We start from the raw sequence: 18,162 nt of genomic DNA, 5'->3' as shown, positions 1-18,162 counted from the left end.
GGAAGCGGATAAACTACCACCGCATAGAGACTTTGACTGCCAAATTAACCTGGTCCCTGGGGCCCAGCTCCCCGTGGGCAAGCTGTACGCCATGTCAGACAGGGAAATGCAGGAGTTGAGGGAGTTTATTGACAAAAACCTGAAGAGAGGTTTCATCAGAGAGTCCAGAGCGGTGGGGGGCAGCCCAGTGTTTTTTGTGGACAAAAAAAACACGGATAAACCGAGATTGATCGTGGACTACCGGCGGCTAAATGCCGTGTCAGAACCAGTGACTTTCCCCATGCCCAGGATTGATGACATTTTGACCAGGGTGAGGAAGGGAAAGATATTCACGAAACTGGACCTGAGAGGAGCGTACAACCTGATACGAATAAAGAAGGGGGATGAATGGAAGACAACGATGTTCACCCCCCTAGGGGCTTTCGAATATCTCGTTATGCCCTTTGGATTACAAGCAGGCTCCGCCTGTTTTCAATCGCTCATGAACCATGTACTGGGACCTTTGCTCTACAAGAATTGCGTGGCCTTTCTCGATGACGTGCTGATATATTCAGAGAATGAGGAGCAGCATGTAAAGGATGTCAGGGAAGTGCTGAGCCAGCTGCAAGCAAACCAGTTGTGGGTGAAATTGGAGAAGTGTCAGTTCCACGCCAAGGAGGTGGAATTCCTGGGGTACCGCCTATCAGACAAGGGATTAGCCATGGATCCAGGCAAGGTACAGGCGGTGCTGGAATGGAAGACACCGAAAACGAAAAAAGATGTGCAAAGGTTCTTAGGGTTTGGGAACTTTTACCGTAAATTCATCAAGAACTTTGCCCACTTAACGGCTCCCATCACGGACTGTCTGAGCAGCAAGAAGAAATTCGTTTGGACGGCGGAGGCGGAGCACGCTTTTGAGGAATTGAAAGAGGCATTCGCTTCGGAAGAACAGCTCCTGCATGTGGATTTACAAAAACCCATGAGAGTGGAAACTGATGCCTCAGACCGCGCGGTGGGGGCGGTGCTGCTTCAGCCAGGGAGCAATAAGTCGGAATGGAGACCGTGTGCCTTCTTTTCGCGTAAGCTGAACAAATCCGAGAGGAACTACACGGTATATGACCGAGAACTACTCGCCATTCACGAAGCGTTCCGGAGATGGAGACACTTACTAATTGGTGCACAGCATAAGGTACAAGTATGTACGGACCACAAGAATTTGGAGTATTGGAGAACGGCACGAGTGCTCAACCAACGACAAGTGAGATGGGCCCAGGAGTTCTCCAAATTCCATTTTGAAATCTGCTATGTGCCAGGTCCAGAAAACATCAGAGCGGACGCTCTCTCTCGCAAACCTGAATATTTGGAGGGGGAGGGAGCGCCAGAAGAGAGACATATTATCCCAGAGGACCACTGGGTGTGTGGTGCGGCCTGGGTGGGGCAAAGAGAACTGGTAGAGGGAACGGTAAATGATGAGTACGCCCAGGATAAGCTCAGAGGTTTAAGGGGAGAGGGAGAAGACCCCGGAGGTTTTGAAGAAAGAAACGGGGCATTGTATTACAAAGGGGCGCTATATATACCCGAAGGGGAATTGAGGGGGAGAGTACTCAAACAGCTGCACGACAATCCCACAGCGGGGCATTTTGGGCAACACAAGACCATGTGGTTGGTGACCAGGGAGTTTTGGTGGCCCAAGGTGAGGGAGGATGTACGGGAGTATGTGAGAAGGTGTGACCAATGCCAGAGAGCCAAAGGAGAAAGGCGGGCACCAGCGGGGTATTTAGAACCGTTACCCACACCAGAACGACCGTGGGAGGCGGTGTCGATAGATTTTATGACTGATCTGCCCAAATCCCAGGGGAAAACCGCCATACTAGTCGTAGTAGACCAGTTAACTAAGATGGGTCACTTTGTAGCTTGCTCACATGCAGTCACGGCGGAAGAGACAGCAAAATTGTTTGTAGAACATATTTTTAGGCTGCATGGCGCCCCCTTGAGGCTGGTTTCCGACAGAGGGAAACAGTTCACGTCCAGATTCTGGAGGAAGCTTATGAGCTTGTTGCACGTAGAGGTCAACTTTTCGACTGCCAGGCACCCTGAGACCAATGGGCAGGCGGAGAGGGCAAACGGTATCCTTCAACAATACCTGAGGTGCTATGTCAATGACAGAGAAAACGATTGGGTCGAAAAGTTGGCACTAGCGGAATTTGCTTACAATAATGCAGAGAATGTGTCCACCGGGATGAGCCCCTTTTTGGCTAATTATGGGTGCCACCCCAGGGCGTTTCCAGGGGAAGGAGGAGAGAGATGGAGTGTTCCGGCCGCTGAACTTTTTGTAGAAGAAATGGAAGCGATCCATCGTCAACTCCAACACAACTTAGAAAGGGCCAAAGAAGAATATAAGAGGCAGGCAGACAAGAGCAGAAGGGAAGGTGAAACAATTAGGGTGGGGAGTCGGGTCTGGCTATCAACCCAAGGGTTGCCGTTCAAGGGTAGTTGCAAGAAATTGAGACCCAAAAGATTGGGACCATTTGAGGTCATCCAACAGGTCAACCCAGTGGCTTTCAGACTCCGGTTACCGAACCACATGAAACTGCACCCAGTATTCCACAGGTCATTACTGTCACCATACAGGGGGGAAGGTGAAGGGGTATCCACACGGGGGCCAGCCATAGAAGAAAGGGAAAGCCGCAACTATGTGGCGGAAATCATCGACTCCAGGTGGAAGGGTAATCGGGTGGAGTATTTGGTCGCGTGGGAAGGGGAACCGGAGTCGGAAAACACCTGGGTGAAGGCAGAGGAGGTCCATGACGAGGTCTTGATCGAAACGTTCCACCAAAGGTTCCCCAGGAAACCTCAACCAGTAGCGAGGTTCCGGAGGGAGTACTTTGGCACCACCGACGATGAGGAGGAACTGGAGGGATTCAGGGAATCGGAGTTGGAAGAGGGTACAGACTCCGAGGAGGAGGAGTACTTGGAAACCGGGAACAGCAAAAGGTGGAGGGAAGTGTTCGAAACTTCGGAAGATGAGGGAGGTTCCTTCAGGGGTTTTGCTCCCTCGCCTCCCGCAGAGGAGGGGAGGGAAGGGGGTGAAGGGGGCCCTAGAGGGGAGGTGGATGTCAGGGAACTGTCATCTGAGACGAAGGAGGTGAAAGGGCTCATGGAGGGTGAGAGAGACCACTCAGCGGAGGAGGGGACCAGCAGGGGGAGAAGTGGAGTTACAAGGGAAAGTGAGTCGGAGGGAGAGCTCAGAGATACTTCAAGCGGGAACAGTGGAGAGGTTTCAGGACCTCCCGTAGGCACACCCACTCCTCGGCGGAAACTGTCACGCCGAGAGTCCAGAAGACGCGTTTCCGTCAAGGAGCTTTTATGCTGGAAGAAGTTCCGTAAACGCCCACTGTCCGATTCAACGAGCGATTGATGGAGCCATGCTTAAGGAGCTCCATCACAGACAGAGGTTTGGGAACTTAGCCAAACTCTGAGGGATCAGGATTTTACGCACAAGCAGCTCACCATCCCATCACAGATGGGGAAGTCAGTTGATATCAGACATTGCCTGACTCAGATGTATGGTTTCTTGAAACATAAATGAGCTGTGAACTCAAATGTTTCCTCTTTCCTCACACTTGGCTTCAGAGTAAACTTCCTGGTTTATGAAACCACATGTTTGCCATGACAACCAAGCACAGAAAATGTGGTTTAACCAACCAGGGAGTTCCTTAGCAGTCAGATATGCAGGGGGAGGAAGAAGTGCTTAAGCTCCAAAGGTTGTATTGTGGTGTGTTTTTCTTTTTGTGTGTGTGTTTTGTTGTGTCATTTTGAGATAAATGTGGGAAATCAATAAAAAAAATGGGAAAAAACCCCAAAGGTTGCTGGCTAAGAAATGCAAGATCCCTACATGGCACTGTTTGGTAACATCTTTGGCTAGCCACCCTTTCCAGCTATATTTTGATTTTGGCTGTTGTATTATAAAACCAATTCATGCTCCATATAAACTACTGTTCTGCTTTTCATAGTATCAAATACCTTAAAGTGCATTTCACTTTGCTTTTCTTAAAGATTTTCTTGATTTACAAGTGTGCGCAATGTCTCTCTCTCGCATTCCCCCTCCCCCATGTAACATTTTTACAAATCAGTTTCATTTGTTGAGACATTAGGAAGAAAAGGGGGAAAGAGGTGGAGGGGGGGAAAGCTGGGTGGGGGTGGGGTCGGGTGGCGATGTTTCTATTTTACTTAATATATGTAGGGTTTGGTGTCAGCGTTGCTTGTGCAGGTTCTCTGCTGTTCACTTGTGTTCCTTTGGTGGTGAGAGAGGTGGGGTTGGCCTAGGGTGTGGTTGTTCATTTGTGGTTGGCTGTGGTGGACTTCGTTTTCATGAGCATTTCACTTTTCTAAATCATAAACTTCATTAAGACCTTTCCCAAAATAGACCAACTGTTTTTTGAATGTATAGTATTGACACTTCCACATAGGACGAATAAAATTTAAAACTGAAGGTGAAAACTGGAGATACAACACTCACCTGAATTTACTACAAAAACTTTAAAATACAAAAACACCCACTCCACAGATATAATCAAAATTCTGCAGTATAGCTAATATACAGAAAAATACTACAAAACAATTAAGCAGTTCCCACATTCAATCCCCAGAATCTCTGAGTAGGGCTGGTAAGTAACCTTGTCTGAAATCCTGGACAGTCACTATCAGTCAGTGTAGACAATACTTAGCTATATGAACCAATAGTTTGATTAGATATAAACCAACTTCCTATGCCCCCATAGTTTTGCCTTAGAAAACTCAACAAACTTGCTGTACTAAATGGGACACAGCTGTGGGCAGTCTGAGAAAGCACCAGAAAAAGCAAGTCTTAAGTGAGGCACTGGGGTGATGTCTGCCGTTTCCAAAAACTCTTCTTGTGAGACTTTTGTGGGTGAGATGAGTGTTTGTTTGGACCCTGGGTGAGAACCTGGAGGCTGAGAGGGTGTGTCAGAAGGAAAATGAATTGCTATTGATTTAGATAGATAGAATTAATGTCTATGTAACTTCTGTAATATTTTAAGTTTCTGTTGTGTCAATTTCTTCTACAATTTTTAACATCTTAAGCAGCATAGAAATTAAATAATTAATCAAAGGGCCCACAAGACAGACCCACAGGGCGTGACCTGGCTGATTTGAGGAGGAGTGCCATCAAGTATTTGGGTCTTAAGTCATTAGGGCTTTCAGTGTTAAATTCAACACCATGAATTGGGCCTAGCAGCAAATAGATAGCCAGTGTCTTTCATGAGGATTGATGTTATACTGTTAAACGGTGTCTTGTGACACTGCTTACAGTTCTTACATCATTCCTGTTCCCCCCTTCTTTCTCAATTTTGCTCCGTCCAGAATGTCTGTTTTCTGCCTAAACAGGTCCTACAACATTTGCTATATACAAATATCAACATTCACTAATTCTTGGAGACCTTTTATATGTTGTATCCATAGCATGGGAGTCATTTTTCTATGACATTATTCCATGCTGCTGCTGTTCAACAGCAAACATAGAGAATCAAGCATTAATTCTCACTGGGTAGCCACTGCATGAGAAGAACCCATGAAATTAAAGGGCTTTAACCATACAGTCAGGATCAAACATTTCAGCAGAATAATGAGATGGAGCCACAAAAAATCATTTCTACATAGCTGCTGTAAGAAATAAAGGGCAAATGGCTCATCACTCATATGATAATATAAAGGGATAAATCAGCTAAATCTCTGGCCAAATATAACATGAATTATCTTCTTACAGCCACTCAGTGCATCAGTCTCACAGCAACATGGAGAAATAAAAAAGCAGCTTTTGACTTCTAGTGTGCTCACAGATGCAAAATGACAGCTTGCTTCTTTCTGCAAACCGAGTGAGGCAAGGATATCTATGAAGACAGTAGATACCTTCCTGGAGACCTTTACATAGATCAAGAACCATAATCTCAGACAGACACATCCATATACTAGGGTGGAGTGAGCAAGACGTCTAAGTGATAACCAAATGAAGCACAGTAAGACTCTCAGTTGTGGTTGCCCTGTAACTTTTTGAAAGATCTGCAGCTGACATGTAAAAAACACTATTAGGGAAATTCAGAATAATGAAGAAAAACAAGGTGGCGTAATATCTCAGAGAACACCGTCCATTTGAAAAGGTAACCATCTCTCTAGTTGATTTTGATAGAATAATTTTTAAAATGCTGAACAAATACATTTTGGCTACGGCGAGTTGATGGAAACTAAAATAATCAGAATTCCATAATCAGTTCATTTCAATGCTTGTAAAATTAAACCCGTAACTACAGATGAACAAAACTGCCTATTGCAAACTGCAGACTTGACGCTTTCCCTCTGTTGGGACAAGGGGATGGGCTTAGCCAAGAGCTTAAGAGCTTTGTTAGCAATGCAAACCGTCTTGGGTGGTTGCCAACAAGTGATGCTAAAGGGCATCGGCCTAGTTTGTTGGTGTCCTTTTGCATTGCTTCCAAATCCCAAACGCTCGCAGTAAGAAATAATGAAGGAGGTAAGAGGAAGCTTTATTTTTTTGCTTCCTGCTCCTCAAAATTACTTTGTGGTAAAAAACGTGGAAGGCCATTTCCCCATGTTTCCCCCATTCAAAACACAGTGGGCCCAAGAAACCACATTTTTTGGTGTACCTTGGACCTAGTTTTGTCTTGGTGTTGTTCCTCTCCTACACAAGCAATGAGCTGCACAGGAGGCCCATGTGATCTGACAGATGGACTGCACTGCTTTGACTTTACTATGAGGTGTATCTAACAATGTTCTTCCATTCATAGAAGGCTCTTGGGTCCAGCAGAGGCTTCCATGAACACCAAACTCTGTTCCAGATAGTTGTTGACGGGCCCTTTGCAAAAAGTATAGATTGTGCTACATCAGACTGCAGTAGAAAGGGGAAATTATTATAAATCTCGTTCCTCTCCCTTCAGTTCAGGGAAATCTCCAATGGATATAAGTGGCTTCTGTGAACAGCAACTTTATGAGTTTAACCATTTTAATAGTATCTGACCTAATTTTAGTTGCACTTGCAATGTAATTTCAAGACTGGCAAAATAAAATACAAGTAAGCAGTGAGTTATTGTTTATAAATACTTTAGAGAACATTAATCAATTCCACTTTAAACATTTTACATTGCAGTTTTGCTACATAAATTCATTTTGAATGTGTGTGCTAAAATCCAAACTTGTTATGAGAAAGTTTTGAAGGTCACACAAATATGGCTTATAGTTGCTCAAAGACAGCATCAGTCTTCCAAATCAATCTTCCAAAGTCACTCAGGTTTGTAACTGCTCAAAATGCAGACCTTCAGCCACACTGAATCTCTGTGCAAACCATGGGCTTCCTGGATCTTTGAGTCACTCCACCCCATATCATTTGATTAGTCATTTTACCAAGAATCTCAAATCTTGAACTCAACACCATTACGGGTAAAATGATTACGACAACCAATCTTATTATTCTGCTTTAAATTATTTTGTCTCCAGAATACCTCAGAAGTGCCTTCTCCCATACGAGCACTAAGATCAGGCATCCCCAAACTCGGCCCTCCAGATGTTTTGGGACTACAACTCCCATCATCCCTGACCACTGGTCCTGTTATCTAGGGATGATGGGAGTTGTAGTCCCAAAATATCTGGAGGGCTGAGTTTGGGGGTGCCTAAGTTCTCCAGCTGAAGCCCAGAACGGCAAGCACTGATTCAAAGTGAAGCTTTTCCAACAGTGACACCTCATTTGTAGAAATTCTCAACTGCGAAACCTACTGGGCTAGATCACGAAGACCTTATGAACCATCCTGTTTCAGGACCTTTGGAAAATAGCATGATGAGACCTGGCTTCTGCTCTCGCTGTATATCAGGGGCTTGATTGATTCGTAGTGAAGGCACAATCTGCAATCAGAGGTTTCTCCTATGGTTCACTAGAGCCACTTTTGTCTCCTCCCTTGCCTAGGAACACAGAGATAATGGACAGCTACACTAGGGGACTCCTGCCAACCTAGCAAAGTGCAAGTAGATAAATAGGTACCGCTCCGGCGGGAAGGTAAACGGCGTTTCCATGCGCTGCTCTGGTTCGCCAGAAGCGGCTTAGTCATGCTGGCCACATGACCCAGAAGCTGTACGCCGGCTCCCTCGGCCAACAAAGCGAGATGAGCACTGCAACCCCAGAGTCGGTCACGACTGGACCTAATGGTCAGGGGTCCCTTTACCTTTACCTATTTACACTAGGGGAATGAAAAGCTTGTACACACTTCCCACATCCTCGGCCCAAGCTTCTCATTCTCCAGAATACACACAACCTGCATCAGGTGGAGCGGGACAAGTGGCTGGGGAGAATGGGAGAACCACACATGCCTGGTTAACAGGGGTATACAAGAAGTAAGGGCAAGAAGAGGGTTCCATTTTGTACTATGGGAATTCCCACTACACAGGTGCCCACACTGCAAGTGGCTCGACCCACCTGCGCCTTACTGATCTGATCCCTTTTTTAAATGCCAATGCATTATGATCTTATTACTGCCAGCGCAAACCACCTCCAGAGCTTCTCGTGGAATGGAAAAGCATAGGGGCCGGGCATAATAATAATTTATTATTTATACCCCGCCCATCTGGCTGAGTTTCCCCAGCCACTCTGGGCGGCTTAGTGTTAAAAACAATACAGCATTAAATATTTAAAATATTTTTTTAAAAAAACCATTAAAAACAACAGCCACCAACAACAGCTGATGAGGCCACTAACAATAAATCAAAGTTTGTTTACTAAACGGGAGCGCCGCATTGAAACGCGACGGGGCCGATTTCACAGCTACGCCGGGGGGGGGGCAGCAGCTTTGGGCAAGGAGGAAGGACCAACTTGGATGACCGGGAAGCCTTTCGTCAAAAGGAGGTTTTAACGAGAAGAAGCTGCGGGGCCGAACGAGGCAGCCGCCCCCCATCCCCGCGCGAGGCGCCCCTCTCCTCAGTCTCCTCAGAGGGGTCGGCGCGACCTCCGCCCGCCAGGCAGGCTCTCGTTCTTTCCCTCACCTCCTTTTCGGCAAGGGCGGGCGGCGCTCCTCCTCAGCGCCCGGGCAGGTCGGCGGAGGCTCTTCTCGGGCGGGCCACGGAGCGAGGCAGGTGAGCCGCGGCGGGCCGGCTCCGGACAGCGCAGCCGCCGAACGCCGCTCGGAGGAAGGGGGCGGGGGGAACCTCGGGCCCCGCCCACAGCTCAGGCGGCGGCGGCGGCGAAGGAACCTGTCCGCATCCTGGAGACGTCACCGCGCTCTCCGTCCCAACCCCGCCCGCGCGCGCGCGTGTGCGCGGCCGCCGCCGCCGCGCGCTCTCTGCCTCCTTAGTTTTCCTGCGCGCTCGCGACCGCGTCGCCCTCGGGGCGGGCAGCTGTAGCCGCCACTCCCTGGGAGCCAAAAGCTGAGTGGGGACCCAGGTTGTCCTTCAGTTATAAATAATAACGACAATAATAATTATTATTTATTCCCCGCCCATCTGGCTGGGTTTTCCCAACCACTCTGGGCGGGGAATAAATAATATTAAAATAATTGAAGTATTAAAATAATTAAAATTAAAATCTGTTAAACATTACAAGCTTCCCGAAACAGGGCTGCCTTGAGATGTCTTCTGAAAGCCTGGTAGTTGTTTTACTCTTTGACATCTGGTGGGAGGGCGTTATTTGTGAACGAATAATGTAAATAAAAAATAAGGATTTGGGTTCACATGTGGTGGGGGTGTAAATACCTACAGTTTTGGGGGCAAATATAGACAAGCATGGGAATGATTGTGGAATATGGACAGGGTGGATAAAAATCAATGATTAAAAAATGATTTTTTTAAAAAAAATTAAATTGGATTTTTAAAATAAAATGCTTTTGGAGGAAAAATCTTTCTAAAGATAGTTTTCTATTTAAGTTACATTATAACCCAAAGGCTATTCATCAGGAAATAAGGATTTGTTTTAAGTTTTTCATGTGTGCTCAAACTCAAAAGTGTTTTTTTTTTTTAAATCGCTTAACCACACCAGTTAACAAACATGGATGTATATGCTAGAATGTTAGTGTTTTAGTTAAATAAATTGTTTAAATTATTATTAAGGAAATGGTTATTCTTCTCCTTCCAATAAAGTACAGCAGAAAAGTTGTCCAAATATAAACAGTTAACTTATAAACCGCACAGTAATTTCATAATTATCTGTCTATGTATTTCTAATAGTATAACTAAATCAGTAATTTTTGATACGTGTAAAAACTACTTTGAAAATTTATTATTCATCTGGTTGTTAATATTAAGATTATACCAGCAAGAATGAGTCTTTCTGTAAAAAAAACCCCAAGATTTAAATCAAGTCTTACTGACTGGTGATTTAAATCGATTTGATTTAAATAAAATCCACCCTAAATATGGATATAAAATTTACAGCATGCTATGGTCTAAGAGAAAATTATATGAAAATGATATATCAGTGGTATCTAACCGAGTAAATTGGCAAAAATGTATAAATCTAAATCAAATAAGTGTGGGAAACGTAAAGAGAAGGTTCTTTTTATGATATGTGGTGGTCTTGTAGTAAGGTTAAAGTTTACTGGGAAATGATATATAATGAATTGAAAAGGATGTTTAAAATAATGTTTGTAAAAATAAACCTGAAGCTTTTCTTTTGGGAATTATAGGGACAGAACTACCTAAATTGTATAGAAAGTTATTCATGTATGCTACTACAGCGGCAAGAATGTTACTCGCCCCAAAATAGAAAGAAACAGAAGTCCCAGCAAAGGAAGAATGGATACAAAAACTAAAAGAATATGCAGAAATGGCGAAATCTGGATAATAAACTTTTTATAAAAAAATGAAAATGGTTTATTGAATATTTACAGATAAATTGTTTAAGGAGATAACAGAAATCACTGGGATTTCTAGGGCATTTGAGACAATGTTTTTCAGTTTCCCAGCTTAAGTTGGATTTCAAGGAATGGAACATCTTTGATAGGCATATATCCTTGGTTTAGCAGCTAATATAGTCCATTAGAAGAAGAAAATATGCAAGATTTCCCTTTTTCAAGGGACTTCTGCTGGAGAATCAGTTATATATAATAGCCCCTTAGAAACCACAGTACTCCAAGGAAAATTACTAATGCAATAATTTAGCTGTTGAGAATGAAAATGTTCATAAAGATGGAGATTAGATCTCAGTGCACAGGTTGCAAAGTGCATTTTAATAACAGATAACTTTAAGGGGAGATGGGAGGTTAGAACATTTTTCAGTTAGAACTTGTACAATCCTATACATAAATGCCAACTCACTAATAATTGTATTTAGAATCACAGTCTACTGTCTTTGTAGTAAGGTACCCAAAAACGTTAGTTCAAGATTATATACAGTATATTTAAAAAATATGGTATTCAGGTTCTCAGGGCTGCAGAAAAATCTAATTTAAAATGTATACCACTTGGAGAGTGGATCCGCTCCAATTGTCCAATAATGCTAAATATGCAATGCTACAAATTACTCCCTACGCGCTTGCATTTCTTCAAGGTCAATAAAAACCCTCTAAACGTGGTATTGTCTACTGTATATTCAAGCTGGTACCAGCCCACAGCAAAAGGTACAAGGCAATATGGGAAAGGAATAATATTCATATATGACTTATCTCCTTACAGAACATTAAAAAAGGGAAAGGCACAACTATTTGAGTGCATATGCTGTCAAGGTGGTCAATTCCTAGTCAAACCAAACACCATTAAAATGTATAAAGCATCGTAATCATACTCATATCAAAATGTTCATTGGGTATGTAACATGACTGAGAATTTTACTGCAAAAGTAATAACAACATTTAAGGAAAAGAGGATAATTACAAGGACAACTTTATGCTATTTCTTTATAAATGATTGTAGGCAAATATGAAAAGTATCAGTGTAGTTTCACTTGTAGATGTACTCTTGGATAAATGTCATAATTCAAGAGGTCATCTGTTTTATATTGTTTCAGGAGACATTAATAAAATGAATCACTATTCACATACGTCAAACTAAATTGGTCTCTTTCTGTGCATACATAAACAGAATGAGCAAAAGTTTGGTGACTATCCAAGAGAGCATTAAGGGCACTTAAGCCTGTTGAAATTAATGGTTTTAAGTGTACTTGACTCTATTGGATTGTGGCCTTTGTTTTGATGATGACAACTGGAAATGTTGAACCTCCTATATAGCAGTAATTGTGGCAGTACACGTTCCAAATCTAGTATTCCAATAATGAAAGCGGATCAAAACACACAGTACAGCATGTAACAGAAGAAATGTTTGTGAACCACAATCCTGCAGTTGGCTTTATTTATCCTCTATATTTACACAATCATACCACCCATTCCTCAACGCACATACTCCATCTATAGGCTTTTCTTCCAAATAAATGTATTTAGTATTGGGGTCTATAGTGGCTCTAGATTTCACAGTTGATAGCTTAACAAAACAATTTTTGTTTTCTGAAGTCCAGTCCTTTCTTCATCCATCTTAACAATTGCTTGTCACTAGGTGATTCAGTTTCCTTTCTTGGAAGTCCTGTACAATTCCATACCTGCTTGCCAGAATGTAAGCCCCCTTGAACTCTTAAGTAGTCTTGTGCAGGATCACACTGTCAGGTGTCATTTACTGGCACATAGCATTAGCAAGTAAGGTAATGGCTATTCAAGTAAGGCAAAGATGAAGTGATTTGTACATTCATATACTGAGTTTTAATTGTCTTCCTTATTGGGGCTAGTTCTTTGATCCTTGCCTTCAGTAATCCCTTTTGGTGCAACTTCTGTCTGGAGGATACATATTATCTGGTCTCATTTCCATCTGGCTTCCAAACTGATTTTGAAATGACTTTGGCAACTTTAGTGGATGGCATGTTCCGAGACTGAGTGCATCCTTTCTTATGCTTCTGGCTTTTCCGTCTGGAACGGGAGTTGGAAGCACCTGCTTGGTGGTTCTGTTCATATCTTACTGGTATATTTCAGAAGCTGCTCAGGGACAAATGCTCAACTCTGTGGCATGTATGCTACACGGTTCTGCATCGCTGTCTTGTTCCCCAAGCTATCTATCATCCCTCCTGCTAGGGCCAAGGTTTAGTTTTGTTGCACCATCCATATACCGATTTCTGCCTTCATTTATTCTCCCTGCCTCATGGTGCTGCCGGAAGAGTCAATCACAGGCAGGACCAGGGTGGGCTTCAAGCTCAAAGAGGGCTTTAAATTTAGATGGTTATTAGTTTTTGACATTTGATTAGCTTCACAGCTTGTTTTTATGTGCATTGAACCAAAAGGTGACAAACACTCTCAGCTTAGAGCTGCATATTCAAAATAGAGATAGGATTTGGTAAGTTAGATTTGAACATATTAAACTCTTTATTAGTTAAATTGATATCAAATAACAAAAAAAGCACTATCTGATCTGTTGGCACATAATCAGGAAGTGATCAATGAACTCAGACCAGCTGTTCCTATAAACAAACAACTCCTCTTTTTTTCTGAAAGGAGGTACCTTACTATGTTTAAATGCACCATCATTTTTTATTTTTATTATGGCTAAGGACCTCAAAAGCTGGAAGTAGCTCAGGCCTGTCTGAGTCTATCTGAGGGCCTGGCTACCTGAAGCAGGCTTCCCCCTGCTTGCATGGTCTGTCTGGCCCTGACCCCAATTGTGGGATTCCCTGCCCAGACACAATCCCATGCCATCTATGCCCAGTGATATTAATGTGATTACTGGTTTTAATTGCTATTCATGTCATCTTTACTATATGTGCATTTACAAACTGCTCATTTCTGTTAGGGGCTTCTCATATTGTGTTATGGTGGCTTACAAATTTGACTTGAATGTCTGTATAGCAGAAAGACAGGCTCTAGATTTATTTTAGGTTAAGAAGAATTCCAGAGAGTATCCCAACCACAAGGATACTCTGGAATGGTTTGACTTTGATTCTGAATGCTTCCTGAATAGGAAAAATGGCAATCTTTAAATAACAAATAGAAATAATCTAGCCTTTGGGAATTAAAATGAACATACTAATTATAGACTGTAGCAGGTTATCGTCTTTCCCATGCTTGTACATTTTTCTTGGAGCCTTTATACACATTCCTCATAATTTCCTAATCCACAGAGTATGCATAGTTGTTCTTCATACTTTCTACAGTTAAGAGTTCTACACATAATTAACTGTATTGTTATTCACCACTCATTTTTTGGAAACATATTTCTTGTTACCATGGTACATTAAAAATGACATTCCACATTGCAATTTATTAATACCATTTATATGCCGCCCACGATCAAAAAAATAGAGACATGGCCAACTAAAATAAAAGTACATGAAAACCAATACGATAAAATGTACATCAGAATTCACAAGTAACTAAATTGCAGTAAACCACTTAATGGGGCCGAAAGGCTGAGTAAATGAATAGGTCTTCAACAAGTGTCAGAAGCACATTACCATCAGAGCTTGACTAATTTCAGGAAAAGTGATTCCATGGAGTGGCTGGCATGGCAGAGAAAGCCCTCCTGCTATTTACCAGAAGATGAACACGTACAGACTGCGGTATAACCAGGAGGGCTTCATTTACAGACCTCATTGGTCAGGCAGGTTCATACGGGAGAAGGTGCTCTCTCAGGTAGCAGGTAGCCTGGCCCCAAGTTGTTTAGGACTTTAAACAGCATCAGCAAAACCTTAAATACAACCAGCGCAGATCTTTCAGAAGTGATTGTCATATGCTCGCATTCAGCAGCACTACCTAACCACCTTGTGATATTCTACCATTGCAAACCTCCATGGCACTGCTGGGTGGCTGAACACCTCCCTTTTCGTCTACTTGGCAGGAGGGGAGGTGTTTTGCAGAGCTTTGCTGCCAGTCCATCTGGGTGGTGGAACGAGGGTGGCACCCCTTGAGGATGCCGTCTGAGGTGGCCACTTCACCCTGTTTGGGACTTGGGTCTATATGAATGACCCTTTGGATGAGCAGCAGCCTAGAATATTTCTTGACAAACAAGAAGCCTGTGCAAAGTGCAACAGAAGTGTGCACTTGCAACTCCTTATGCTTTGTGTGTTCTAAATGAGGTTACTCTATGTATTTGTAGCTCTGTATCAAGTTTAACTTTGCCTTTTTACATGATCAAATGAGATATGCAGCAAAAATAAACAGAACTGCTACTGTAAGCATTTTAACTCAAACGTTTGATTTTACTGTCTCTTTGAATGGGCTGTAGTTGCTTTGTTTAAATCTACTGTATTAGTTTGTATGTTTTTATTATTATTTATGATTATTACATTTTTATTTCTTACTATGCCGTTAGCTGCCCTGGAAACATAAATTTATGTCTCAAGCGTGGGGTATAAATTAAGAAAATAAATATGTTGCAGTGTGAAGTGTTTCTTCTTCATCATCCAGACTTTGTTCGATTTCCTTTCCAATGCAGTGTTCCAGGTATTGCTCCCAATGTAGTCATTGAGCATGCTCAGTTATCAGTGGGATGATTTGGCAATTTTCCCCTTGAGGGTTCTTAATATTTTATGTATTTTGGATGCGCCACATACCTTGGGGTTCCCCCAGGACTGCCAATACTTCCCTCTAGCATATGTGTAGTACCAGGCAATGGAACTCATAGCTGGACATCTGAATTAGAGGGAACAATACCAGATAAATATACTTTTTAAAGCCCAGTGGTCAGGGACCAGTGCTCAGGGACGATGGGAGTTGTAGTCCCAAAACATTTGGAGGGCCGAGTTTGCCTATGCCTGAGTTAGAGACACCACTGAAGACTAGCAAGCCTTTGAAAATGCAGAGGTTTATTTACCTAAGGATGAGAATAACCATACTGTCGAAGTTCCTTATTTTTTAATATTTTCTTTTTTAACCTTTTGTATATTATTATTTTTATGGGTATACGTCAATGTAAACATATATTTTGGTTGATGGGTCGTTTTTTAAATTGTATTAGCATGTATTTTTTTTTAACCAGTAGTTGATATGGCCACAATGGTTGAAAAGAACAACAATAAACTAACACATCTCAGAACAACCATACCACAACACTAGAGCATTAGCTTTGCATGCAGAAGGTTCCAGGTTCAATTCCCAGCACCTCCAAATAGGGCTGGAAATGTCCCCTGCCCCAAACCCTAGAGAGCTCATGGAACCTCTGGTGCCCAGAGGTTGGACTACAACTCCCATCATCCCCAGCCAGCTTAGCCAATGGTCAGAGAGGATCACCCTATCTGCATAACCTAGGAATTCTAAAATATAGACACGCTTTTACTCTCGCAAGATTGAATGTATTGCCCTCAGCTGTACTTGAGGGACGATTCCAACAGATTCCACACAAAAAAAGCTTATGTCCCTGTGGAGATGGCATTACCAAATCGATGGCGCATGCCCTTCTGACTTGCACTCTTTATAAAGACTTGAGGAATGAGGTTTTCACCCCGTTTTATTGTCCATTCCGGGTCGCCCAACCACTGCCACAGTGTCCTTTCTCTTGGCAGACCAAGATGAGCAGGTGACAGCAAAGGTTGCAAGGTTTTTAGCTGGGGCAATCAGAATAAGATCCACAATTTTACTATTGATTCAAAACCCTAAAATGTATTTTATATAACTGACCTTTTATTTCTATTCTTTGTATATTGTATTGTTGTTTTATTGCTATGGCCGATGCCTGACGCAAATAAAAGATTCATTCATTCAAACAAACGGTCAAAGAGGATGGGAGTTGTAGTCGGGGGCCCTTGGTGCTGTTGACAATACTGTGCTGGATGGCCTGATAAGTGACAATAAAGTGTATTTCTATGCTCTTAAGGATATAAGAGTTTCTGAAGTGATATCAAAACCAACAGAGCTGGGCTGCAAGAACTCTATTAGCCCAAAAATGGAAGCAACAAGAAATACCAACAATCGAAGAATGGCAGATGAAGATGATGGAGTGTGCAAAACTGGAGAGGCTGACCGGAAAAATCCAAAACCAGTGAGATCAAGCTTTCCAAATAGATTGGAGTGAATTTGTACATTTGAAGGAAAGACAATTGTAAATACAGCAGGGTTGTTGTAAGAAGACTTGTAATGTTTATTACCATTTTATATTTATTTAAAATATGGGATAAAATGAAGCAGGGAAACGTAAACTGGAAAAGGTACAAATGCTATGACATAACATTGGAATTATGACTATATTTTAAAAAAATTAAAAAATTGTCCAGTAGCACCTGAGAGACCAACTAAGTTTGTTCTTGGTATGAGCTTTCGTGTGCATGCACACTTCATGCACACTGAAGAAACGTGCATGTACAAAAAAGCTCATACCAAGAACAAACTTAGTTGGTCTCTCAGGTTTTACAGGACATATATATATATATATATATATATATATACACACACACACACACACACATATATATACACACACATATATATATATATATACACACATACATATATTTCTACTGCGTCAGACCAACACGGCTGCCTACCTGAATCTGGAATTATGAAAACCATGAGGCAGGATAGAGGGAAGTCGATATCTCGTATGAGCAAATAACGAAAGAGTTTCATAAGGATGTATTTAAAATTATAAAATGGAAAACTTAATAAATATATTATTTAAAAAGAGAGAGAGCTGGAGCCTCGGCTGCACCGTCAGGAGGAGCGGGGTATCTCTGCCATCAGGTTTTACCTCACACCCAATCTTTCTCAGCTTCCTGCCCCCCGGCCATAGGACCGCACTTAATCCATCGCCCTGGTCCGCCCTCCATTAAGGTCGCCCCCGAGCAAACGCGGCCCTCGAGACTCCCCCCCCCCTCAAAAAAGCCTCCCCGCCTCAGGAGCCGGACGCCATTCTCGCGCACGACACTCACCTGCCAGAGCGCCAGGAACAAGCCCGGGGCGATCCCTGAGGGGAGCCCGCCCTGCATTACCCTCGGTCGGGGTGCGAAAAGGACGGGAAAGCGCGGGACCCCCCGGCCCCTTCGCACGACACGCGCAGCCCCGCTTTTCCAGGAGCGGCTGCCCCCGAAGGAAGCGACCCGGAAGTCCGCTCCCAGTCTCTGGGAAGAGTTTCTGCTTTCTTATCTCTATGGCGAAAGGAAGTACGGGCGCGACGTCTGCAGCCGTTGCGGGGAAGGGAGGGGGGGGCAGGTGC

At 43.1% G+C, this 18,162-nt stretch overlaps 1 protein-coding gene across 8 annotated transcripts in view; it reads right to left on the bottom strand.

Annotated features, from left to right (window-relative positions):
• Window positions 1-18,154, bottom strand: part of AGTPBP1 (ATP/GTP binding carboxypeptidase 1) — a 70,388-nt gene extending 52,234 nt beyond the window's left edge. For 3 of the 8 annotated variants that reach the window (XM_083576523.1, XM_083576526.1, XM_083576527.1), the window contains exon 1: window positions 17,879-18,154. The gene's annotated coding sequence lies outside the window, so the exon portion shown is untranslated. Of the gene's footprint in view, window positions 1-9,036; window positions 9,335-17,878 lie in introns of those variants that run through there. The other 5 variants (XM_083576521.1, XM_083576522.1, XM_083576520.1 and 2 more) reach the window with 4 other exon arrangements.
• Between the last annotated feature and the right edge of the window lie 8 nt (window positions 18,155-18,162).

Source organism: Podarcis filfolensis, assembly GCF_964270895.1.
Source record: "Podarcis filfolensis genome assembly, chromosome: 11".
Lineage (NCBI taxonomy): Eukaryota > Metazoa > Chordata > Lepidosauria > Squamata > Lacertidae > Podarcis > Podarcis filfolensis.
Note: the sequence above shows the minus strand (reverse complement) of the source record. Positions and strands in the feature narration are given on the sequence as shown.